This window comes from Prinia subflava, chromosome 25 (genome assembly GCF_021018805.1).
Source record: "Prinia subflava isolate CZ2003 ecotype Zambia chromosome 25, Cam_Psub_1.2, whole genome shotgun sequence".
Taxonomy (NCBI): domain Eukaryota; kingdom Metazoa; phylum Chordata; class Aves; order Passeriformes; family Cisticolidae; genus Prinia; species Prinia subflava.
In genome coordinates this window covers 3,035,417-3,055,845 of record NC_086271.1, presented here as the reverse complement: position 1 = coordinate 3,055,845, position 20,429 = coordinate 3,035,417, and the positions used below count along the sequence as shown (strand labels likewise).

Here is a 20,429-nt window from a genome sequence, read left to right as displayed (position 1 = left end):
TCTCCTTCCAACCAGCCCCCTAAAATAACAAATACATGGGTTATGTCAAACAGTTATGGTCTTCTGGAGGGCGAGCCAGACATGAGAGTGACATCAAGACTGTTCCTGCACATAAACATTAGTAGCTCATTTTGGGGGCAGCCCTGTCTGAGCTGTTTACTCCCACTGGGAATCTGGCCTGACATCCCAGGGAGAGCAATCCGAGTGATGGATCTCGAAAACAAAGCTCCCCCCGTGTGGCGTGAAGCGCCCCCTCGGGGTTTTGCTTTGCCGTGTCCCGATGATGTGCACGGAGCTCTGCAAGCACAGAAGTCGGTGCTGCATGCCCCAAACTTAACTTAGAAAGCAAAGCTGGCAGGGAAACCCAAGGCCAGGCTAAGGGGAGAGTGGGATTTTGTGGTTGTGGTCTGCCCACACCTCAGTGGCTCAGAGCATGTGTGATTATGGCAGCATTCATTCAGCTGAGTTAAATGTTTTTCTGTGCCTGTGTAAAAAGAAGAGAATTAACACGGGCAGGTGCTGTAGTCTAAGAGTAATTTAAGATCGCTTGAAATGAAGCAATTGCTCACTCAAAATTAAAAATTTGATAGCAAAGTTTCACTTCGATGCTAAAGAAGTTTAGCATTTTACACGTATCATAGGAAAGTGTCAATCTTTATTGATGCCATGCTGTTCATGTAGTTCCAAAGTTTAAACAAGGGAAACTTTGCAGCCTTCATGGTGGACCCCAGCTAGAATTTGCACACAGAAACAGAGAAGGAGGAGAACACCTCTAAATACAACTTTGTCTAAAGGCAAGAAGGTGGGAGTTATTCTTCTGCTCAAATGGGAACAAAAAAAGGGCTGCTATAACAAATGCCATTTGTTTCTTTTTCTGAAACAGCAGTGGTAAAATGCAGAGGCACAGTTTCTGCCTTTGCAGTGTTTCCCATAGGAAAAAAAAAAAAGTAAAAATAGAGTGATAGTATGGATTCTTGCTGCTTTCAGTAGGATTTGCCACAGGCTAAATGTGTGATTGCTTCTGAGGTTTGGTTGCCTCACCTTGATCCATGAGAATGATTCCTGCTTGTCACAGAGCTCTGTGCAGCCAGCGTGGGCTGTGCCCCCAGTGCTGAGCCTCAAATGGCAAAGGTTGCTCTGCAAAGACTGCCATGTGTTTGAAGGGCTGCGTGCCAGCCTTACAGGGCACATTAATGTAATCCGTCCTATGAATTAATGATCACAGAGTAGTTCTCTTATTGATTTTCCCCTTGTATTTTCCCATTTTTTCCCTTCTTTGCTTGAATTTCCTTGTCCTTCCTTCTTTTCCCTTCATCCCCCAAAAGGGATGGCCCTTCTGCTTTCCTGTGTTTTGGACATGGTAAGTTCAGCTATATAAACACCCATCTAACAAAACCAGCGTGTGATAGACGGGCATACTAAAAGAAGAATTGGGTTGTTATCTCTCACTCCTTGTACAGAATAGATGACTTTGGTAAGGAATGGGATGCTGAAAACCTCATTTCTCTCTCTCATGGCTCTCTGGAGTGACTCCAGAGCAGGCAATGGAGTCACCCTCCTTCAAACACTGACAGGAGACACCAGCCCTGAGAATTCCCTCTCACAGCACTCTCTCTTCCACTGTATTATGCAAATATATTACTTGTGTTCACTGCTCTCAGCATTTCTTTTTCAGGCCCCATTTAGGCAGAATTACTGAAGTCATCTAGGTAATAACGTGAAAGAAAATAGACTCATTCAATGACAGATTTTGAAATTGCAATTGGCCCTTGAAATGTGAGTGAAGTCAGGGACAGGTAACAGATGGTGGCAGTGGCTAATCTTTCAGCCTATTATTTTACCACATGGGGGTCTGAGCCACAGATTTTCATGCTGAAAATAAAGGAGAAATTAATCACCGTATGACAATGTATTGGTTAAATAGTGCAGTGATATTTGCCTCCAACCAGAAACCATATGCAAGGAAACAGGCTCCAAAACAGGAATTAGGCTGTTTTTTGTGGTGACAGACATCACATGACTTCAGAGGAAAAAGAGCTCCACCATTTCGTTTATACAGAGAAAATGAATTTTCTGGCTATCCTAAGGAGTCTGTGAAAGGAAACCTACATGCAAATACCCCATAGACTCTAATAGGAAATGATAGCTTCTCTGTGGAATTGAACTGGGAATTACATCACATGCATAGGACTCTATAGGATGGTTAAAACCAGAAATTATTTCATTCTGTGTTATTTGACAGTCTCTTAGCTGGCCTTTCTTCGCTGAGGGTAGAAGTGCTTTGATTACTGCAGGCCTTTATGAGGAAACCCTATTCAACTGTAGTAAACTTCTACAAATATATGTATTAAATGCTTATTACAGTTTACAGGGTTTTTCTACAAAAGAAACACACAAAGAGCACTTCTTTCTATTCTGTTTCTCTGTAAATGCCTCCTTAAAATGCTATCAAGGTGTGATCATTTTCTATTGGTCATCCAGAGCTAAGGTACTTAAACTTCCAGGTGACTTTGCTGCTATCTTCACTGCTGCTAACTGTGGTAAGGACAAGGATCAGCTCCAAAACACTCTCTGACTGTCAGAATGTGTTCCAGAACCCACTTCAGACAAAGAATACTTGGTTTTAGAAACAGATGTTGGGAAATAGAGGTTCATGACTGGAGAGAAGGTGGAATACAGCTTGAGCCTGCAGCAAATCCCACAGTCCTGCCCACGCACTGGCATGCAGAGAAAAACCCTGAGAAAAGGTCAGGACTTGGTCCAGTGCACTATAAATACAAATAACTTTCATTAGTGGGTTTTGGAGGTGCATGCCTATGTATGGGAGTAGGAGCAATAAGAAAGTTGGAGGTCAAAAGCAGCCATGGAATTCTGAGAGGCTCAAGAAAAGCAGGGGTGAAAGGTGCATCTCTGAAAAACAGTTTCCCTTTGTAGCTCCAATTCCATTTTTGCAGAAAGGGCCTTTTCCTGTGTGTGTGTGCAGAAGGAAATAAACATGTGCAATTTGGTGATGTATTTCACACATGAAGTGCTGACAGAGTTATTGGAGGTATCCATCACCATTCACAGTGCTGCACCAGGTCTCAGTGAACAGGTCTCCTAGAACTTCTCCTGTGTCTCTACATCCAAAGAATAAAAATCACCACTAAAAAAAGGGAAATTAGTCAATCCTTATAAAATCGTTGCTCAGATTAGCCTGATATAGTCAGTGGTCCAAAAAGCCCTGGCTATATTTTTTCATTTAACTGCCTTTAACACAGACCCCAGTGTAACTCAGAGTGTTTGTTCAGATTTTTTGTTACTAATGAAGGTGTAGACCAGGCCTCTGACTCTGTCTTTCAAACCGAGGGGTGCAAGTGAGTTGAACCTTAAAATTATTCTAATTGAAATAGTTTGTAACAGAAATCCTAAGATTATTCTGAGGAGTTTTTTAGTGTTTCTTTTGTTTTTTCCTTGCATCCTCTAGAAAAATGTTTTTCTCATTTGGCATTTCTTGCACTTCTGTGGTACTTCTAGTCCTTTTCAAACATCAGGAGAAACTTTACTCTGTGAATTCTGGTAGTGAAGTAAGTATTTAGTATATTTTAATACTAAAGAAGCCCCAGTCTTGACAAAGAAATATGAAATACAAGCTTTAGTTTCAATAAAAATTGTAGTTAAAAGACTTTATAATCTTTTCAGTACTCATCAATCAGATTTTATGGACAGACAGTTAACTGCTTCAATGCATAATATCAAACAGAATCTGATCTGCTCATCACACTGGTTATGTCTTTCCTTTCCCAATGGAACACTCACATGGTAATGGGAGCAATTTCCTTGGATTTTTCGAAGGGTTTGATTGTACAAACTTGAGAAAATGTCTACAGCAAACCTTGTCCCTGGTTCCTAGAGAGCAGGAAGGAAGGAATGTGTCCCCTCCACAGAAGAGTCATATTTTGCTCACATTTCAGTGCGAGCCTGCCTATTGTGTTTGTGAAACACACTGAGGAGGCAAAAGCTGAAATTACAGTTTATCATCCAGCCAGACTGATTCATGGTTTATCTGCAGCTAATTGCTTACTGCTTAACCTGCTTTTAGCTGCATCCCCATATGCAGCCTGTTTCAGTCTTTAAATGCCTTCAAGTCAGTTGAGGAATATTAATTTGTTCCTCAGCTCAGAAGGGTGCCCAGTTGTTGGGTCAGCTGTTAAGAATGGGAAATAGTCATTAGCACCAGGCCTCTTGCTTTCTTCCATTTGATCAGATTACAAATGATCAATCAGAAAATAAAGACTCGCTGCAAGCAGGCAGTTCCATGTCTGAGGAGAGTCCACACTGTCCGACTCAGTGCATGCCCTTTGTGAGGTATCATTTGCCATTATTTTGTATTACTTATCCAGCAGCAGTCCCTGGATGAATTAACTTACACTCTGCTTTAACTTGTACTGTCAGAGTGTGTACTTCAAACAGGAACACACAGCCCCTGTGTTATTTAGGTAAGGAAAGTTTATTACTCCACATTTATAGAGCCTTGGCTCTCCTGTGCCTTATAATCACAGAGGTCCTTTACTAGCATGACCAGGAAATGAACTCACATCCATTTCTTCTAAAGAAATTCAGACCTACAGATTGAACATGAAATCACAGCTTCTGCAGCTCTGTGAGAATATATTGTGACTTTCATCCTGTTGCTCTACAGTGCATTTTAAAGCTGTCCTGGACAGTTTGATAGCTGTTAGAAATCAGTGTATCACTCTCAAAGCCAAATGAGCTTCACTTGTTCACAGAATGCACCGAGGACTTTGCCTCTTCCAGCTCCTCCAGAGCAAGAAATTCGATGTGCTCTGTGATTTTGGAGCTGCCTAAGGTGGCAAATGTGTCTTCCTGAGATGCTCAGTCCACTTGAAACTCTCAGCTCCTGAATCAAAGACGGATACAGGAAATGAACGAGCCAGGCTGTGCTTATTTAAACAGCATGGCCAAAGTAGAATAATCACGTTGCCAATTTTGGATGGACCCAGTGGCATTTAGAGGACAGGCCCATTACAGGTGACTTGGTTGCTCTCTATAGAACCTCTGCGCTTGGAAACTCAGGTTTTCCTTCTCCTCATGGACAAACCATGCTCCAATGTTTCGGGAAGTCTGCTTGCCATCAGTGAGGCACCTCTATCTTGATTGCAGCTCTCTGGGAAACTTTGCTTAGTTCAAAGTTCAAATGCCTCTCAAGAATTTGATCCGGGCAGGCAATATGCAAATTTTTTCATCAGAAGTGCAAGCCATGGGGCAAGAGCTTAAGGAGCATTTGTTTGCCTGTATCCTCCTCCTCAGTGACTGTGCACAGACACAATCAGCACTTGCTCTTAATGAGGCTGGAGCTGGCCTGAGAGAGGAGTCCTGCTGGTGGAAAGCCCAGCATCAGCACTCCCACCGAGCCCTGGAGCTGGCTTTGCACATCCCCATCCTCCAAGGAGCGCGTTTGAAAAGCCCACGGTCCTTCAGGGGTTCGGACCCAGGCGGTGTGAAAAGCAAAGATGAATTTCCTGAGCACGGCGCTGCCCTCAGAGGAACACGAGGGGCAGCTCCCCAGTTCTGTGTGCAGCTACTCCAGAAAATCAGAATGGTTTCCAAGGGTCTCCAGCTGTGTTACAGCCCCTCTGCTGCTGCTCCTGCAATACAACCACAGAGAAAAGCAGCAGCTTACACAGGGGCTGTGATCCTGTAAAGGCTGCAGCTCAGAATGCACCTACATGGAAGCACTTTTCCAGGGAGGGACCTGTGGTTTCTACACCACTAATCAAAATCTCTTGCTCTCCCTGGGCTGGCTTTACCTGAAGGGAAGATGGAAAGAATGAAGGCTCCACTGCAGGCTCTTGCTCTCATCCAGTTGGAGTTTGTCACATTGCCACAGCTGAGTGGCTTCATCAGTTACACAATATGGACTGAAATCTGATTTTCACCTGAGTTTTTATTGGAAAAGATTTTTTGCCCCCCTCTGGATTTTGAAATACGTGAATTTTATATACTGTGAGTGCAGGTGGGCAAATTAAAAAACCTAAACATTTATTGATTTTAGACCTACATATCTCAGGAATTTTGAGGCTGGACATATAGCTGAGGGTTTTAAAAATGCTTTGAAGTGATGGTGGCACATCTTTGGAGCTCTTGATCCATCTCTGAGGAAAAAGCAGAACATGATCCTGCCCTTTGCACATGCCCTGTGTTATCTGGAGCCATGCTGTGGAAGGGAAAGGGATTGCTTCTGCTAAACAGGAGGTTTTCCTCTGGCCTAGGGCTTTGGGAGAGAGTTTCTGAACTCGAATTTCCTTTCTGTCAGCTCATGTAATCATAATTACCAGGCACTGGTCCCTCTTATCCCAGTCCCCTATCTGACATCTGTGCAGAACTCTGAAATCCCAGACTTACTGGTGTGAATCTGTGGGAGTAGTCTGGTTGTGGGAATTCTTTTTAATTTTTTTTATTTTAAGGATTTATTTCTCTTTTTCTGATCAGGTGCACAGCACACTCCTGGTTCCCACACCGGAGAGGAAGCAGCTTCTTGCTGCACACTCTCCTGGGCAGTAATTACAATTTCTCAGGAACGAAGTTTAGTTTGTAATTCAACATTTCCCCATAGCACAATTGTGTAGCACCTATACAAATATTTGTTCCTGTTAAATGCTTGGGGAAAAAAACCCAACATTATAGAAGAAGTGAGAATAGGTGTAAGGTAGTCACAGGAACAAAGCCTTTTATTTCCCTGTCCTTGAATCTTGTACAACATTTATTAAAATTGTAATACTCCCATTGACATCTGTAAGAATAATTCTTAAATATTTGTAGTTCCTGGTGGATTCTAGATTGATATCCTTTAATCTATTTATATATTCAGTTTGCATTCAGAGGCACAACAAAACTGTCATCATTGCCTGGGTATAAATCTTAAGGAGCAGCAGCTGAGCATCAGCAGGGACCCCAATTCCTGTGCTCCTCCAGTCCTGGAGGATTACAAGTCTGATAAAGGAATGAGAGTAATTTTTTTCTGATTAACTTTGTACTCAATCTTTTCCTGGTGTCAGGCTAGTACAGGTTACACCATCTTTTATTCTATGTCAAACAGTCACAGAGGAGAGGATAGCATGACAGATAAAGCTGTGGTGGCTACCATTTTCTGGTCTTTTTTAAGTCCTTAAGGATGAGCATCTAGAGCAGAAGAAAAGCTGTGAGATTGGGAGGTTACCACCCAGGATTTCTTGTGATTATTGAATAGTTTTAATATTGTGCAAGTCCACAGCAAAAGCAATAGAAAATGGGAATGTAGATCAAGTAACTATGACTTTTCCCACATTTTTATTTTAATTTCATGTGACAGAAAAAAAGGCCAGGATAAAAAATATTTTAGAAAATAATTTTTTATTGAATATTCATAGCCTGCTGGTGAGAAATGCTGGGATTATTAAAATATGTGTTTCTCTCATGGGGAAATAAGGCCATCAGATGTCTGTCCCCATCACAAAGAAATGCAATTGAAATGACTGTCAAATTATTTACATAGTGGTAGCTCTTATTTAAGCTGTCACCCTTAACACCCTGCAGTACCCCCCTCTGCCTGCATCGTGGTGCCCCCCAACAGGCAGAGGTACAGACTCAAAAAAGATTTTGAAAAAAACCCAAACTTTCATGAGGACTGTGGAAATTTTGCCAATGTTTGAGTTGGACTGTATGAACTGTTTGAAACTTTGCATTTTGGTGAGTGATGTTTCAATACAATCTATTTGAGTGGGGGAAAAAATCCCTGTGGTTTTTTTTTTCTGACCACCTAATCGTTTGTATGTAATTTTTATTTTTTAAGGAAGTCTTCTTTTTATTTTCCTCATATGGAGTAGGAGGCCACCTTAGCTATCCAGATGAAGCAATAAAATTGTTTTATCTCGTTGTGTTGAACAACAAGGGCTCAAGAGCTATGAATTCATGATCACAGAGTCATCGAATGATTTGGGTTGGAAGGGACCTTAAAGTTCATCCATTCCTACCCCTTGCCATGGGACACCTTCCACTGTCCCAGGCTGCTCCAAGCCCTGTCCAGCCTGGCCTTGGGCACTGCCAGGGATGCAGGGGCAGCCACAGCTGCTCTGGGCACCCTGTGCCAGGGCCTGCCCACCCTCACAGTAAAGAATTTCTTCCTAAAATCCAAACAAAACCCATTTTCTTTCCATTTGAAGTCACTCCCCCTTGTCCTGTGATCCTTCCTCTGAAGGAACTTCAGGACCAAAGATTGTCCAAGGGGTTCCAAGTAAAACAAAAATTGAGATTCATTTTAGCTTTTTACAATGCAGCTGCAACTTTATGCTTTTGTGTCCAAAGAGGCCTAAAGGTAATGGCATGTGAAATTGTTCCTCTGCAGCACTCTGGGTCTGTGAGAGATGAAGCCACAACCCTTTATCTCTGTCTGCAAAGCTTGCAGCAAGGAGAAGAAATTAGTTGTAGAAAGCTAAATTTTGGTTAACTTTAACTAGGCAAAAAAGGTAGCTAAAAAATGACAACATTCTCAAGTGCTCACTACCCAAAAGTTAGTCATGAAGAGTTAGGAAACCAAAGCCAAAGCAGCAGTTGTAATGAAATAAAAAGAGATGCTCTCAATTTGAATTCCAGTGCTATGCTATTAAGCAGCACATTTCCAAGTTTTTTCAACAACACTGAGGGTGATATGGCAAATATATATTTTACTGTGCTTTGATAGTAATTGCATTTCTGCAAAAGAGATTTGTTCTAGGTTATCTGTTGAAATCCAGCCAGGTCTTTGGTGGAAAATCCCTGCCTTTTGTCTGTGTTTCACTTCTGCATCATCAGCCCGACTGTTTCCATATAAAAACGTGACTGGAATTTGCAGGTATGTTAGTTATTGGTGATTTCACACCTGCTGAGAAGCCAGACCTTTGACAGCTATAAACAGATGCCTCTGTAACACATTTGGTTCTGCTCAAAAACTGGAAATGTTGTTGTAGTCTCTATTAAAATAATAATAGTGAAACCATAGCTTTACCCTGAGTAGTAAAAGTTATGCATTCACAGTGAGGAAAAACTATTCATATGTTCATTCAGAAGAAATATTTTTTGCTTAAATTAATTTTTAAACTACACTTTATCTGGTGCAAATGTTGAGCAGAAACAAAGTTGGACTGAGGATGTTAAATCTGTGATTATTCATCAAGCATAAGCTTCACCTGGAGTTTCAGGGCCAAATCCAGTGGGTCTGCAGGCAAAGATTGCATTATCTGAGAAATATTGTTTTTCCATCCTTTAGGTGAGGAAAAAGTGGTCAGATATTCCATACAGTAATCCCTGGTTAGAAAATTTTAGCTTCTGAAAATTGTTGTGCTGTAGCAATCCAAAATATAGACACAGATGAGCTTCCAAATTGAAAATGACCCAGACATAGCCCATGAGCCTCAGTTAACTACAATCTTAATTTGAGCTTGACTGTGGGCAGAAAAATGAAACAGAAAAGTTCTTTAAAAATGCTTAGAGGTTGTTACAGTGGTTAGTAATGCTTTGCAATAATGTGTGTGCCTTTTCAGTAATAAATGGATTGCATGAATGATAGATATGGAAGCTCCCATAACCTGATGAGTTCATTATGGAATTAGAGCTTTAACTCACGTGCAAGACTAATCATAGAGGAAGAATGTTCATGCTGAAGCTGATTGAAAAGAATGGTAACTTAAAAAGCTTTAGAAGACATCAAAAATCTTTAAAAATCAAGTTACGCAGGTAACAAGACCAGAATGTGCAGAGAAGTCTAAGTTTTGATTTATTTATTTTTAATTAGTGAGTGCTCTGTGTAGTGCAGTGAAACAAACCTTGTTTGCTGGTGTTTCCCCACTTAATGTACTTTATGAGAAAAACCCACATCCTGAAACATTTAAATCTAATTGCCTCTGACATGCCTGTCTCTATTTTTATATTTTTTAAATTCTATTTTATGTGTCTTCTTGGTATCCAGTTCTTTCTTGATCTTTGCTCTCTCTCACTTTCATGTGACCTTTCTTACTGTTCTCAGCTTCCTTTTCCTTTCTTCGGTGGGGATTTCAACAGAGGGGCACTGAAACCTGCAAACCTCCTTTGGTGGGATGTTATGCTGTGCTGTCATTTTGAGGATGCCTGTTTTGATGAGGAGCCTGAGAGCTGGAGGGCACTGCTGGAGGAAAAAGCCAAATCCTCTACTCTCAACACAAACAGGTATTTGCACACCTTCGGGCTCATGTTGTCTTCCCAGCCTGTCTAAATCCTGCAGCAGCTTCCCCTCTCCTCCCCTCGGGTGGGGCCCTCTGTGCTGGGAGAGCTTTTGGTTGTGATCTGGATTCACACTTCACATGAGTGTGGAGATTAATTAAGTGAGGGATGGATACCCAAGACATTTATAATTAACGCCTTAAGTAAGTCATAAACCAGGACTCCGAAGATGAAAGCTCCTTGCTTGACTGATTCACTAAATCACACATTCCCTCTTGACCACTCTTTTAAGGGTACAGTCTTTGCCAGCTCCGTGCACGTGCTTTGAGAATCATTCACTTCTGAGCTTCCTGCACTATCAACTGCTCAGGATTTTTTCCCAAGCATGTTAAACCCTTTGAACCTGCATGGCTTCATAAGAGCTGATTAAACCTTTTAGACCTGCAAGTTGGATGTTTTGCATATTGAAGGACTCTAATCTCATCCTTAAATCTTGCTGGCTCACGGGGTTCCCCACACGAAAGGTGTTCTCCCTCAGCTTTGTGGATGCTTCTATTTTCATCCTGGAAAGCTATGATGACTCTAAGGGGGTGTCTAAGAGGGAGCAAGTTACTTTGAACCTTCTTTTTACTACAGGGTGGGCATACCTTTCAGTTTCACTGAAAAATCACTATAAAAAATAAATAATAATTCTGGTCTCTTTCAAGAGACCTTTTCTTTTCAGAGAGAGTGTTTGGGGTCTAGTCCAACACTCCTGAAGTCTAAGAGAACCAGGAACAAGAAGGGAAGCCAGCATGGCTAAAAGCAAACTAAGGAGGTTATTAGAAGTATAAAAGACACCCTTCAATAAGTGGAGTCCAAATGGAGATTGCAGAAAAGATAATAAACCTTCTGGCAAGCAAAATGTGAAGCCATAATAAAGCTGGCCAAAACGACTTTGAGGAGGAAAGGGTTCAAACTTTAACAATAAAACCCTTTTTTTTTAATACATCAAAAGCAGGAACTTTGCCAGCAAGTTGATGGGGACAATATATTACTGAAATGTAGAAAGACCATTCTAGAAGGACAAGTCCATAACAAGAAAAGCTGGGAAGTATCACAAGGGTGAATGCTCATTGAGGAGGGTTTTCCTGTGGGAGCCAATTGCTGGGGACTGTCCTGAGGAGCTGCTGATACGGGGGCAGTTTGATAGTAAAGGGGATTAGAATAAATCAACACAGCAAAAGGGGTAAGGGCCATGTAGTACCAGTGCAATTTGTGCAAAAACTCCAAAGAAACTGAAGGAGCAGTCACCTCTTATGGAATCTTACCCCTTCAGTCAGCCTTGGCTAAGAGATTTGTGATATTCTGTGTCTGACTCTGCTTTTCCAAAAGACTTCAGGACAACCAGGCGATGAAAAATGTGTCTGACTTTCACATTTCCAAACTGATCTAATATTCCTTTGTTACAGTCAAAACAGCAACAAAAAAACCCAACCCAAGCCCACGCTTATTGCAGAGCAAAACAAATCAAATTTCCAGCCTCAGTTCTTTTGCATGAATAATTGTTCCAAATCCAGTTGAAACATAATATTGGGGTTTTATCTTTGCTTGATTTTGACAGGAGATCCCTTTCTGTTCCAGCTTGAAGTGCTACCAGCTCTTTCAGTGTGATTCAGATTCACTGCCCAACTGGAGTGGAGAGGAAGAAACAATTCCACCTAAAAATCAAACAAGCACTGAGAGACATTTGGTGGTTCACATTAATGGGAGAAAAGCTGATGTTCCCACTTCCATGTGTATCAGTGGGGCTGGTTTGAAGGGCTGGCCTCAGTTCTGTTCCCTGTCCCCAGTGCTCAGGGGGAAAATAAGGATTAAGTGATATTTTTGGTTAAGACATACAAGAGCCACCTGGTCCCTGCCTGATCACCAGCGTAAGTCGGAACAGCCAGTTCATATCCAATTTCCTCTGGTCCCTCTGGAGCTCTGGAAAGCAAGGAAAAATCCTAGAGCTCTGCACTTCATCTCTTTCCTTCAGCACTCCCATTCCTTGGTACAAATGCAGTCACCTGCATGGAGGACTGAAATACATTTGAAGATAAAAATCCATTTTGTCCATCTTGTACCTGATAAGTTTCTGCACAGAAAACTGTTTCATCTGGCCCTTTTTTTGCCCTCTATTTTTACAGTCAGTGCCATAAACAAGCTGTACATAAACATCCCTAGGAGTTGTGAGCAGGTAAGGGCTGTGCTCAATAATAGCACAAAGCTCCCAGTTCTTCCTGCCTGTGTGGTACAGGGCTGGGACATTTTGTGTGTGGAGATGAACCCCACATGCCTGTTGATATAAACCAGATGGGCTCATTCCATCCCAGTGCATCTTAAATACAGAGAATGGTGGTGGTGGTAATATGTGGGCTGGCTACTTTCAGTTTAGGTCAAGGTTTAATTTCACTTTCCAGTTTTACTTTTGAGAAACAGGGTAGTTGTTCCTAGCTGGAAAACTTTGACCAACTTATCTGAACATAAAGATGAGCTTTACCAAAAATGAGGAATTGGAACCCAGCTGCAGTTAGGAGAATCTTAAACACTGACTTCTGATTCCTGAATGCATCTCATTTGTTTGTTTTTTTTTATTTGAGGTTTTGTTTTGGTTTTCCTCTTGTCACGAACGGCCCATGGAGACAGTGACTGTAAATGGGCATCTCCAGGTGGTCATTGCATTTGTTATACTTTGAGCTACTGGTTTTGGTCCTCTTTACTGTCAGACACAAAACTTTTTGGGTGTTGTAATTTCCTGCAAAACCTTCAGGAATGAGCAGGCCTTTCAGAGACACTTGAACACATAACTGGAAAGGATCACCTACTTACCTGAGAATGCCTGCAGAGTATATTGCAGATTTTTTTTTTGTGAAATATTTTGGGTTAGCTAAAAGAGAAAAGTAAGTAGTTTCTCTTTAATATACTTCAAATATATCCTCAAATATATCCTTTTTTATTTATGATGATCATTGCTGTCTGCACTAATAAGTTTTTGCTTTTATCTTTGATTGCAATTCATGGGGTGAGGTTTATTTTCAATTTTATGAAACTTGCATAATTGCAAATTTTGTAATTTTTTCAAATTGAGACAGAAGCATGTTAATTCCCTTTAATTCACAGACAACATGATTTGTGGAAGGGATGATGAATTTACTGAGATTTACTTCAGGTGTGCTACGCTTACTTCATGAAATCTTCACTTGCCATTTCAGATGTTCATCTAAACTAAATCTCCACCTTTTACATCGGTGGGGGGAAATCCCCTTTGCCCATCAACTGAAATAAAATAAAAAAAGTTATGTCTGTGTTTACAGAACTTCACAAGTCTGCAAAAGACAGGACTTGGTTAATTTGTACCACAGCTATTTCTGGGGATCACTCTGTGCTCAGTTTCTCCCGGCAGCATTTCTGCCAATAAATAAATAAATAGATAAATATATATATATAAATATATATATAAATAAAAAGCAGAAACGACCATTTTTGCACTGCACTGGTCTTTTCTTGCTTCAAACATTTCGGGGGTTGCAGCTGCCCTGGGGGCTGTGGGAGAGGAGGATGAGGATGAAGATGGGGAGGAGGAGGATGAAAATGAGGAGGACGGTGAGGATGAGGGTGAGAGTGAGAATGAGGATGAAGATAGAGATGAAGATGAGGATGAAGATAAGGAGGAGGAGGATGAGGACGATGGGGACAAAGATGCAGAGGAAGATGATGAGGATGAGGATGCTGCGCTCTCCCGGTGCCGCAGCGCCACCGCGCGTCCCCTCCCGTCCCCGCACCGCCCGTGCATCTCCGGGAGCGTCTCCGGGAGCCTCGGCATTCCCAGCCCGCGGGGAGCGGAGGCACAAACACCTTTAGACCGCCTAAAAAGCCTCGGAGAGGTGTTGGAGCTGCGTTTGAGCAGCTCTCGGTGCACCATGCAGAAGCTGCGCGCTCTCTCCCGCTCCCGGGCTGGTCCCTTCCCTCCTCCAGCCGGAGCTGCCGGGGGATGTCCGGGACGCGGGACGAACACCGTGTTAATACGATTTAATAGCACAAGATTTAATAGCAAACACCCTGGTGCTGCCCCCCTGAGCTCCACAGCAACGCCGCTGCCCCCGTGTCCCATTCCTGCACTGCCCGCCCGGGAAATCCCGAGCCTGGGCAGCCTCGGGGAGGTTTCTCACAGACAGCAGTGCATGCAGGTGTATTTACCCCACAGCAAACCTGACCTTTAAAAACCTAAGAATCTTACCTAAAAAACCCCTTAAAAGGCGACCTTACTCCTGGAAAATCGATTTATGGAACAGCAAATGGATGGATAGATGATCCCCAGGGGAAAAAAAAAGAAAATGTAAATCATCACTGGGAAGCATGTGGAAAGATCAGCCAATTCCCAGGTGATGTTAGTGGGCTGATAACATTATTAGCAAGTATTTTACATAAGCCGAGTTTGTGTGTTTCCAGGTAACTGTGCTGGGTTTAACAGCTCAAATAAACGTAACAAGATCTGGTGTATCACATGATATCAAAGCACTGAGTGAGAAACTGGCAATTGCTCATCCAAAATAATGCAGTTTGACATGAAAGGATTTTTGCCAGCCAAGGTAGAAATTCTCCAGTGCGGGGAGGATGATGTGTTTTGTCCCTAAAATACGGGATTCTCCACAAACACAGGCTCCACTTCAGTAGTCAGCCATGTGAGAAACATCCCTTTCTCCTTGGTTTTGGTATCTTAACTAAACACATTTGCCCAAGGAGGCAGAGTGTGTGAGTGGTCACCTCACCGTGGCTGATGTCATCAGACATGGCACATGCATTTTAATATGGGCCATCCCCTCTTGTCCTGTGAGCAGGAGCTCCCCTGCCCCCAAGTTCAGGGTGCTTTGTATGGGATTTCTTATTTGTGCTGTCCCAAACATCGAGTGTTTGTGTTCCTTTTCCGATGAACTTTGGTTCTGACCCTGCTGAGGGTGCATTGCTTGTTTTGGAAACACTTGCAATATCCCTGGTCTGTTTGTTTTCCACCCCAATATGCTGCTACATTCCTGCAAGCTTTCTCTGGTTGTAATGCAATGTTTGGCCGGGAAACAGAGAATACAAATGAAAAACAGTGCCCCAGTCTTAGGGAAATGTAGTGAAACTGTGACAGAAAGTGTTTTATTGGAAACAAGACAAAGATTTCCAGAGAATTAATAAACAAGCAGCTGCTCAGCATCTCTGCAAGACCATCAACTCCAGATGTGTGTTTCCTGGAAGGATCAGAGTATTTTGTTTAACTCTCTTCCTCTGCCCTCAGCAGGTAGGAGAAACAGAGGTCAGGTCTGGTGCTTATGTTCCAGAGGAGATAATTAGATATTTAATAAGTGTAGCAACAATACAATTTGCATGACCAGCTAACCATCTACAGATTTTTTTCCAGTAATACATCCAAACCACTGACTTTCTCCAGGTTATTTGTTGAAGACCAGCACTTAACAGCACGTAAAGAGTCAGGCTCCAAAGGGGCAGCAGCAGGAAGACACTTCTCCCCTGCAGGGCTAAGCAGGATCTGTCTAATGTTGATGTTGGGTCTCTGTTGCCAGGACTGTGGAGTTTTGGAAGGGTCAGAACCTGTATTTTCTGAAACAAGGGCCCAACTCCTCCACAAAGAAATAGAACTTTCAAAAACAGTGATGGAGAACATGAAAGCAGACCCTGGTCCACAGGAAGTCACTGCACCATCAGCTTCTTGCCCCGGGAGACATGGAAGTTCAGCTCCTGAGGTGAGGCCAGGCACGGAATTCAACAGCAGCTAGTTATGTCACCTCAGAGGGCTAGAGAGGAGTTCTGCTGCCCTGTCTCTACCCTGACAGTGCTAAAAATCCAGGTTCTCCATGATAGCTAACACCTTTCCCTTCAAAACTACATCCCAGAAGGATACAACATCTCAGGACAACCCTAGAGGCAGATACTCCCTTTGGAGAGACCACAGACTGGCCCAGGGGAACAGCAAGGAACTCTGTTCTCCCAGAAGCACAACTTGCAGAGCTATTGAACCGAAGTATTAGGACCAAAGTATTGTTGGGTGTCACCAGATGCTTTGAATCCCAACAACAGAAGCAGAAAAGTAAGTGTGAGGCAAATCAGAGAAGGAGGCTCAGGTAGGCACTGCCTCATGCAGAAGGATCAGGAGGTTTGGAGATCTTGGAGCTGAGGAAAATTGAGTAGAAGAGGTTTTACAGAAGTTGAGAAAGGGGTGAAGTCCTACATGACCAACTCAGTTTCTTTCCTGGTTGCTGGTTTTTGAAACAGCAAGGGAATTGATAATTAAATGCCAGTGGTGGCTCTGCAGCACAGATGTGGCTGAGCCTGGCAGAAGCCGGCACACCTTTTACACTGCAAACAAAACTCTTTTATTGCTAAGCTAAGCAGGCACAGACACTCACAGGGATCTCAAAATGCCTCATTTGCGCTCAGGTGAATTTCTGTGTGAGCACTCAGTGAGCAGCAGGACATCCAGGAATCTGCTTTCTCTGGAGTGGATGATGAATGGGTCACCTCATACACGGAAGGAGGGGACTAACAGAGAGAACTTCCCTCAGAACAATGTTTGGATAAACCTTTCCTTGAAAAGTACCAGAGCCAGGAGGCAGGATTGGCTTTTGTCCTGTGAGGTGGGGTAACAAGACTGGCAGTGAAAAAGTGAACGCTGTGGCCAGCAGCACAAAGCCTTTGAGCAGACAAAGCCTTGCAGGTAATGTGGAGACATGGAATTCCTGTAAGCACATTTGCAGACCATCACTTGAACACTGCAGCGTCTGTGGAGACAAAGGACAGGGACAGGACAGCTCCAGAGATACCTGGCCTTCCCTCCTTGGAACAAAGCAGCACAAATGGGCTGGCAGTGGCAAATTAACCCAGCTGCAGTTTGCAAAAGGCATTGGTGTCATTGCAACTTCCTTCATCCTTAGGAACCCAATGTCTGGATAGAAAGTTCCTAGTGGGAGTTTAAACTTGGTATCGCTGCAGAAAGCCAGCATGGCTCAGGTTCAACACTTTAAAAGGTTTTATACTGTGCATTTATATATAGCAAAATGTACAGCAGACATGGGAAGTCATCAGATTTCTGGCTTGTCTGGAAAGTTGCTTTCTCTCTGTATACATCGTCCAGCAGGGACAGCTTAAATCTGGTTGTCCCCATGTAGGACTGCCACAAACACATTTTAGTTTTGTTTGAAGTCAGAGAACCTTTGGACTTATTGCCTTTCTCCTCTGACTGCAAACATAAACCTCTGCAATTGCATGCAGGCACATCTTTGTTCTGGTGAAGAACAGCACATAACTGATATTTTGGCTTTGAGATCCTCAGTGTAACAAGACAGATTTCCAGAGGTGCGAAGGGTGGTGGGGTGGTTGACTTTCAACAGCAAGAGGATGCCTAAATTCCTTCTGTGCTCTTGGACATCATTCCTTTTTGTATTGTTCTGCCACTTACCTAGAAAAACAGTTTCTGCAATTTAGGAGTTAAACCCAGTGCCAGCAGCAGAAAAATCAGTGCACATAAGGAAAAAAATCCATTTGGTTCTGGGCAGAGGCACAAAGAGCTTTGGGGCTCTCTTTAATATTCACTGTGCAAACTTCTGAGAAATTAATGTCCGCTTTTTAAGTTTCACTGGTTGCTTTTTGCTTGTTTGTTTGTTTGGGGGGTTTTTGGGTGGGGTGGAGGGACGGAGGATTCTTTTTATATCAAGACCTACAACAAGGTGTAGAGTAAAACTGATTAAATCCATTTCATCCTTCATTAGCAATGATTTCTCCAGGCTTCTGGTAGTAGCTCAGCATCTCAGATATTGGCAAAGTTTATTCTTACTTTCTTGTAAATGAGATAAACTACTTTTTCACCCCTTGAGATCACAGCTCTGCTTCACCAGCTTCAGCTATCACTGACACCCAAAACAGAGCAAGGAACAGCTGAATGCGTGCACTGCTAATACTGTCAGTGGTGAGGAACCTGGCACTCCTGGGATCTCCACCTTTTGATGCAAGTCCAAAGCCAATTGAGAAGAAAGGTTGCTACAGACTGCAAGAAGGTGAGATAGTAACCTTTGAAATTACCTGCTTTACAGTAGCTCTAAAAACCATTTTATTTTCTGTGGGAACAAAATATGGAAAGGTGACTCACGTCATTTACGTCAGTGGTTGGGCTTTTCAGTGACATGTGAAGAACTCACCAATCCCTCTTACCCCAAATTACTGTGATTAGATTCTGTTCACTTGTTTGAAAAAAAAAATCAGCCTGTACTTCAAATTCTTGTCAAGCTCTTTGTTGAAAGTCTTTTGTGTGTAAATAAAGTTCAGAAAATAATAGTGCAAAGCTTAAAAAGGACTGGCAGCGTGCTCATCTTACGTGAAGTGTTTGTTTTTGTAGGTTGTATTTTTAAAGAAGAAGACTTTTTTTAAAACAGAGATGCTTGGAAATGCTGTTCATTTATCTTTGTCTAAAATGCTGAGTGCCTGCAAGAGCAGCCTTCTCCTGTGGGGACAGGACACCAGTCCCTCTCCTGACTGCCTGACCCGGAGTGATTTTGCTTCCCCTGCAGGAGGGGCACCCCGAGCCCTGGGGTTTGAACCCACCCCAGCGGATGCAGGGGCAGTTTGGGGCAGACCCTGACATCAGCCTGGTTCCCATCTGTGGGAAACAGCAAATGCAGCACAATGACTTCACTGGGAGCATTTTGTGAAGCTGCCAATGAACTACTTAGGAAACCTCTGGAAGATTGTGAGAGCATAAACCTCCAGCAAGGCACAAACTCCAGCTCATCTGTACAGCTTGGGTAATGCCTCTACTGCCCGTGGCGCTTGTATAAAGTCAGAATTACAAGGTGATGGGGTTTGCCTGCTCTAGGCAAATGGGTTTGTTAAATCCACATGACCTCCTGTCCCAGAAAAAAACCTTTAAGCACAAGGCTGGATTTTACCCAGGTTTAGAAGAGCAGATTGCTTTCCACAGGCCGAGTTGGCCACCAGCTGGTGGCAATGATCAAACACTCTGTGATAGGCTAGGAAAGAGTAAGCCTTGCATAATGACAGCTGTGTTTTGGTGAGGGCTTTTGTGAGCTTTGTTGTTGTTGATGGAAATCACACCAGAATACAAAGAAGTGAAAAAAACACTGCTGGAAAGGTAAGATATTGCCGAGTGGTAGTCTGAAATATTGTTTTACAGGTTAACTACTCTTTCTTCTGCGTGTTTTAAGAAAAAATGTTTTTATTTGGTATTGTAAGTTACCCAAAACTTAAAACAATTCACTTGTAGCTTAGTCTGTGCCTTATGTCCTACTACTGATGTTTTTTAATATTTTATGATACAATAAATATGGCCACTGATGAATTGTAGAAATATTGCTCCCCAGTTCTGTAGCCCTCACACCTGCTCAGTTTCTTCATGCAGGGTGACAGTGTTGCTGGTGCTTTTTTGTGTGTGTATTTTGGGTTGAGGGGGAGGTTGTTTCAAGTTTAGTGCTATTTTTGAATGGTTATTTTGGTTCCTTGTGCGTGTCCCTTCCCACAGTGCTCAGCTAGACTGGACAGAAGCCACTGCACCAAGGTGGATTGAGTTTCTATTTTTTGGTTTTTTTTTCCTTATTTGCTGAGACAGTAGAAATTTCTGAAAAAACCCCCCCACAATAGCTCAAAACTTTTCTTTTTAAAAGCCATGTAATTAAGTCCTGAATTACATCGAAGTTGCATCAATTTGCACCCACTCAGTTGATCCAAGTGCCTGTAAGCAACACACCAGGCTCCCTTACAACTTAGCTACTTATTCACATATTCCTACTGAAATTTAGGCTGCCTCTTGAGCAGAAGGATGTGCTCAGAGTAATGAGGAGGATACAGCTATTCTGTAGACTGAAAGCATTTTTTAAAAAGCATGAACATCTCAGTACCTTGGTTCTTACTCAGAAAGTGGTGCCTTACTCATCTGTTGGGTAGTAGTAGTATGGTTTTGCTTGTATTTCTATTTAGGGGTAAGTAACTTCTATTTCCGGCAGATGAAATGAGAACTTGTGCCTAAATCAGGGTGGTTATTTTGTTATAAAAAGGAGGTAATAAAGTGTGTACATATGATAAATGACATTAAATAACCAACATCAATGCCCCAGTCAGTGACAGGCAGGACTAAAGTGACAAAAATGAGCGTGGCCTCTCTTTCTTTGAAGATGATCTAGAGTCAA

At 42.5% G+C, this 20,429-nt stretch overlaps 1 long non-coding RNA gene across 1 annotated transcript in view; it reads left to right on the top strand.

Moving 5' to 3' along the window:
• Positions 1-13,674, top strand: part of LOC134561977 (uncharacterized) — a 156,760-nt gene extending 143,086 nt beyond the window's left edge. Inside the window, exons 2-3 of the long non-coding RNA XR_010083034.1 lie at positions 10,040-10,218; positions 11,836-13,674. This is a non-coding gene — a long non-coding RNA (uncharacterized LOC134561977). The remainder of the gene's footprint in view (positions 1-10,039; positions 10,219-11,835) is intronic.
• Positions 13,675-20,429: the final 6,755 nt, after the last annotated feature.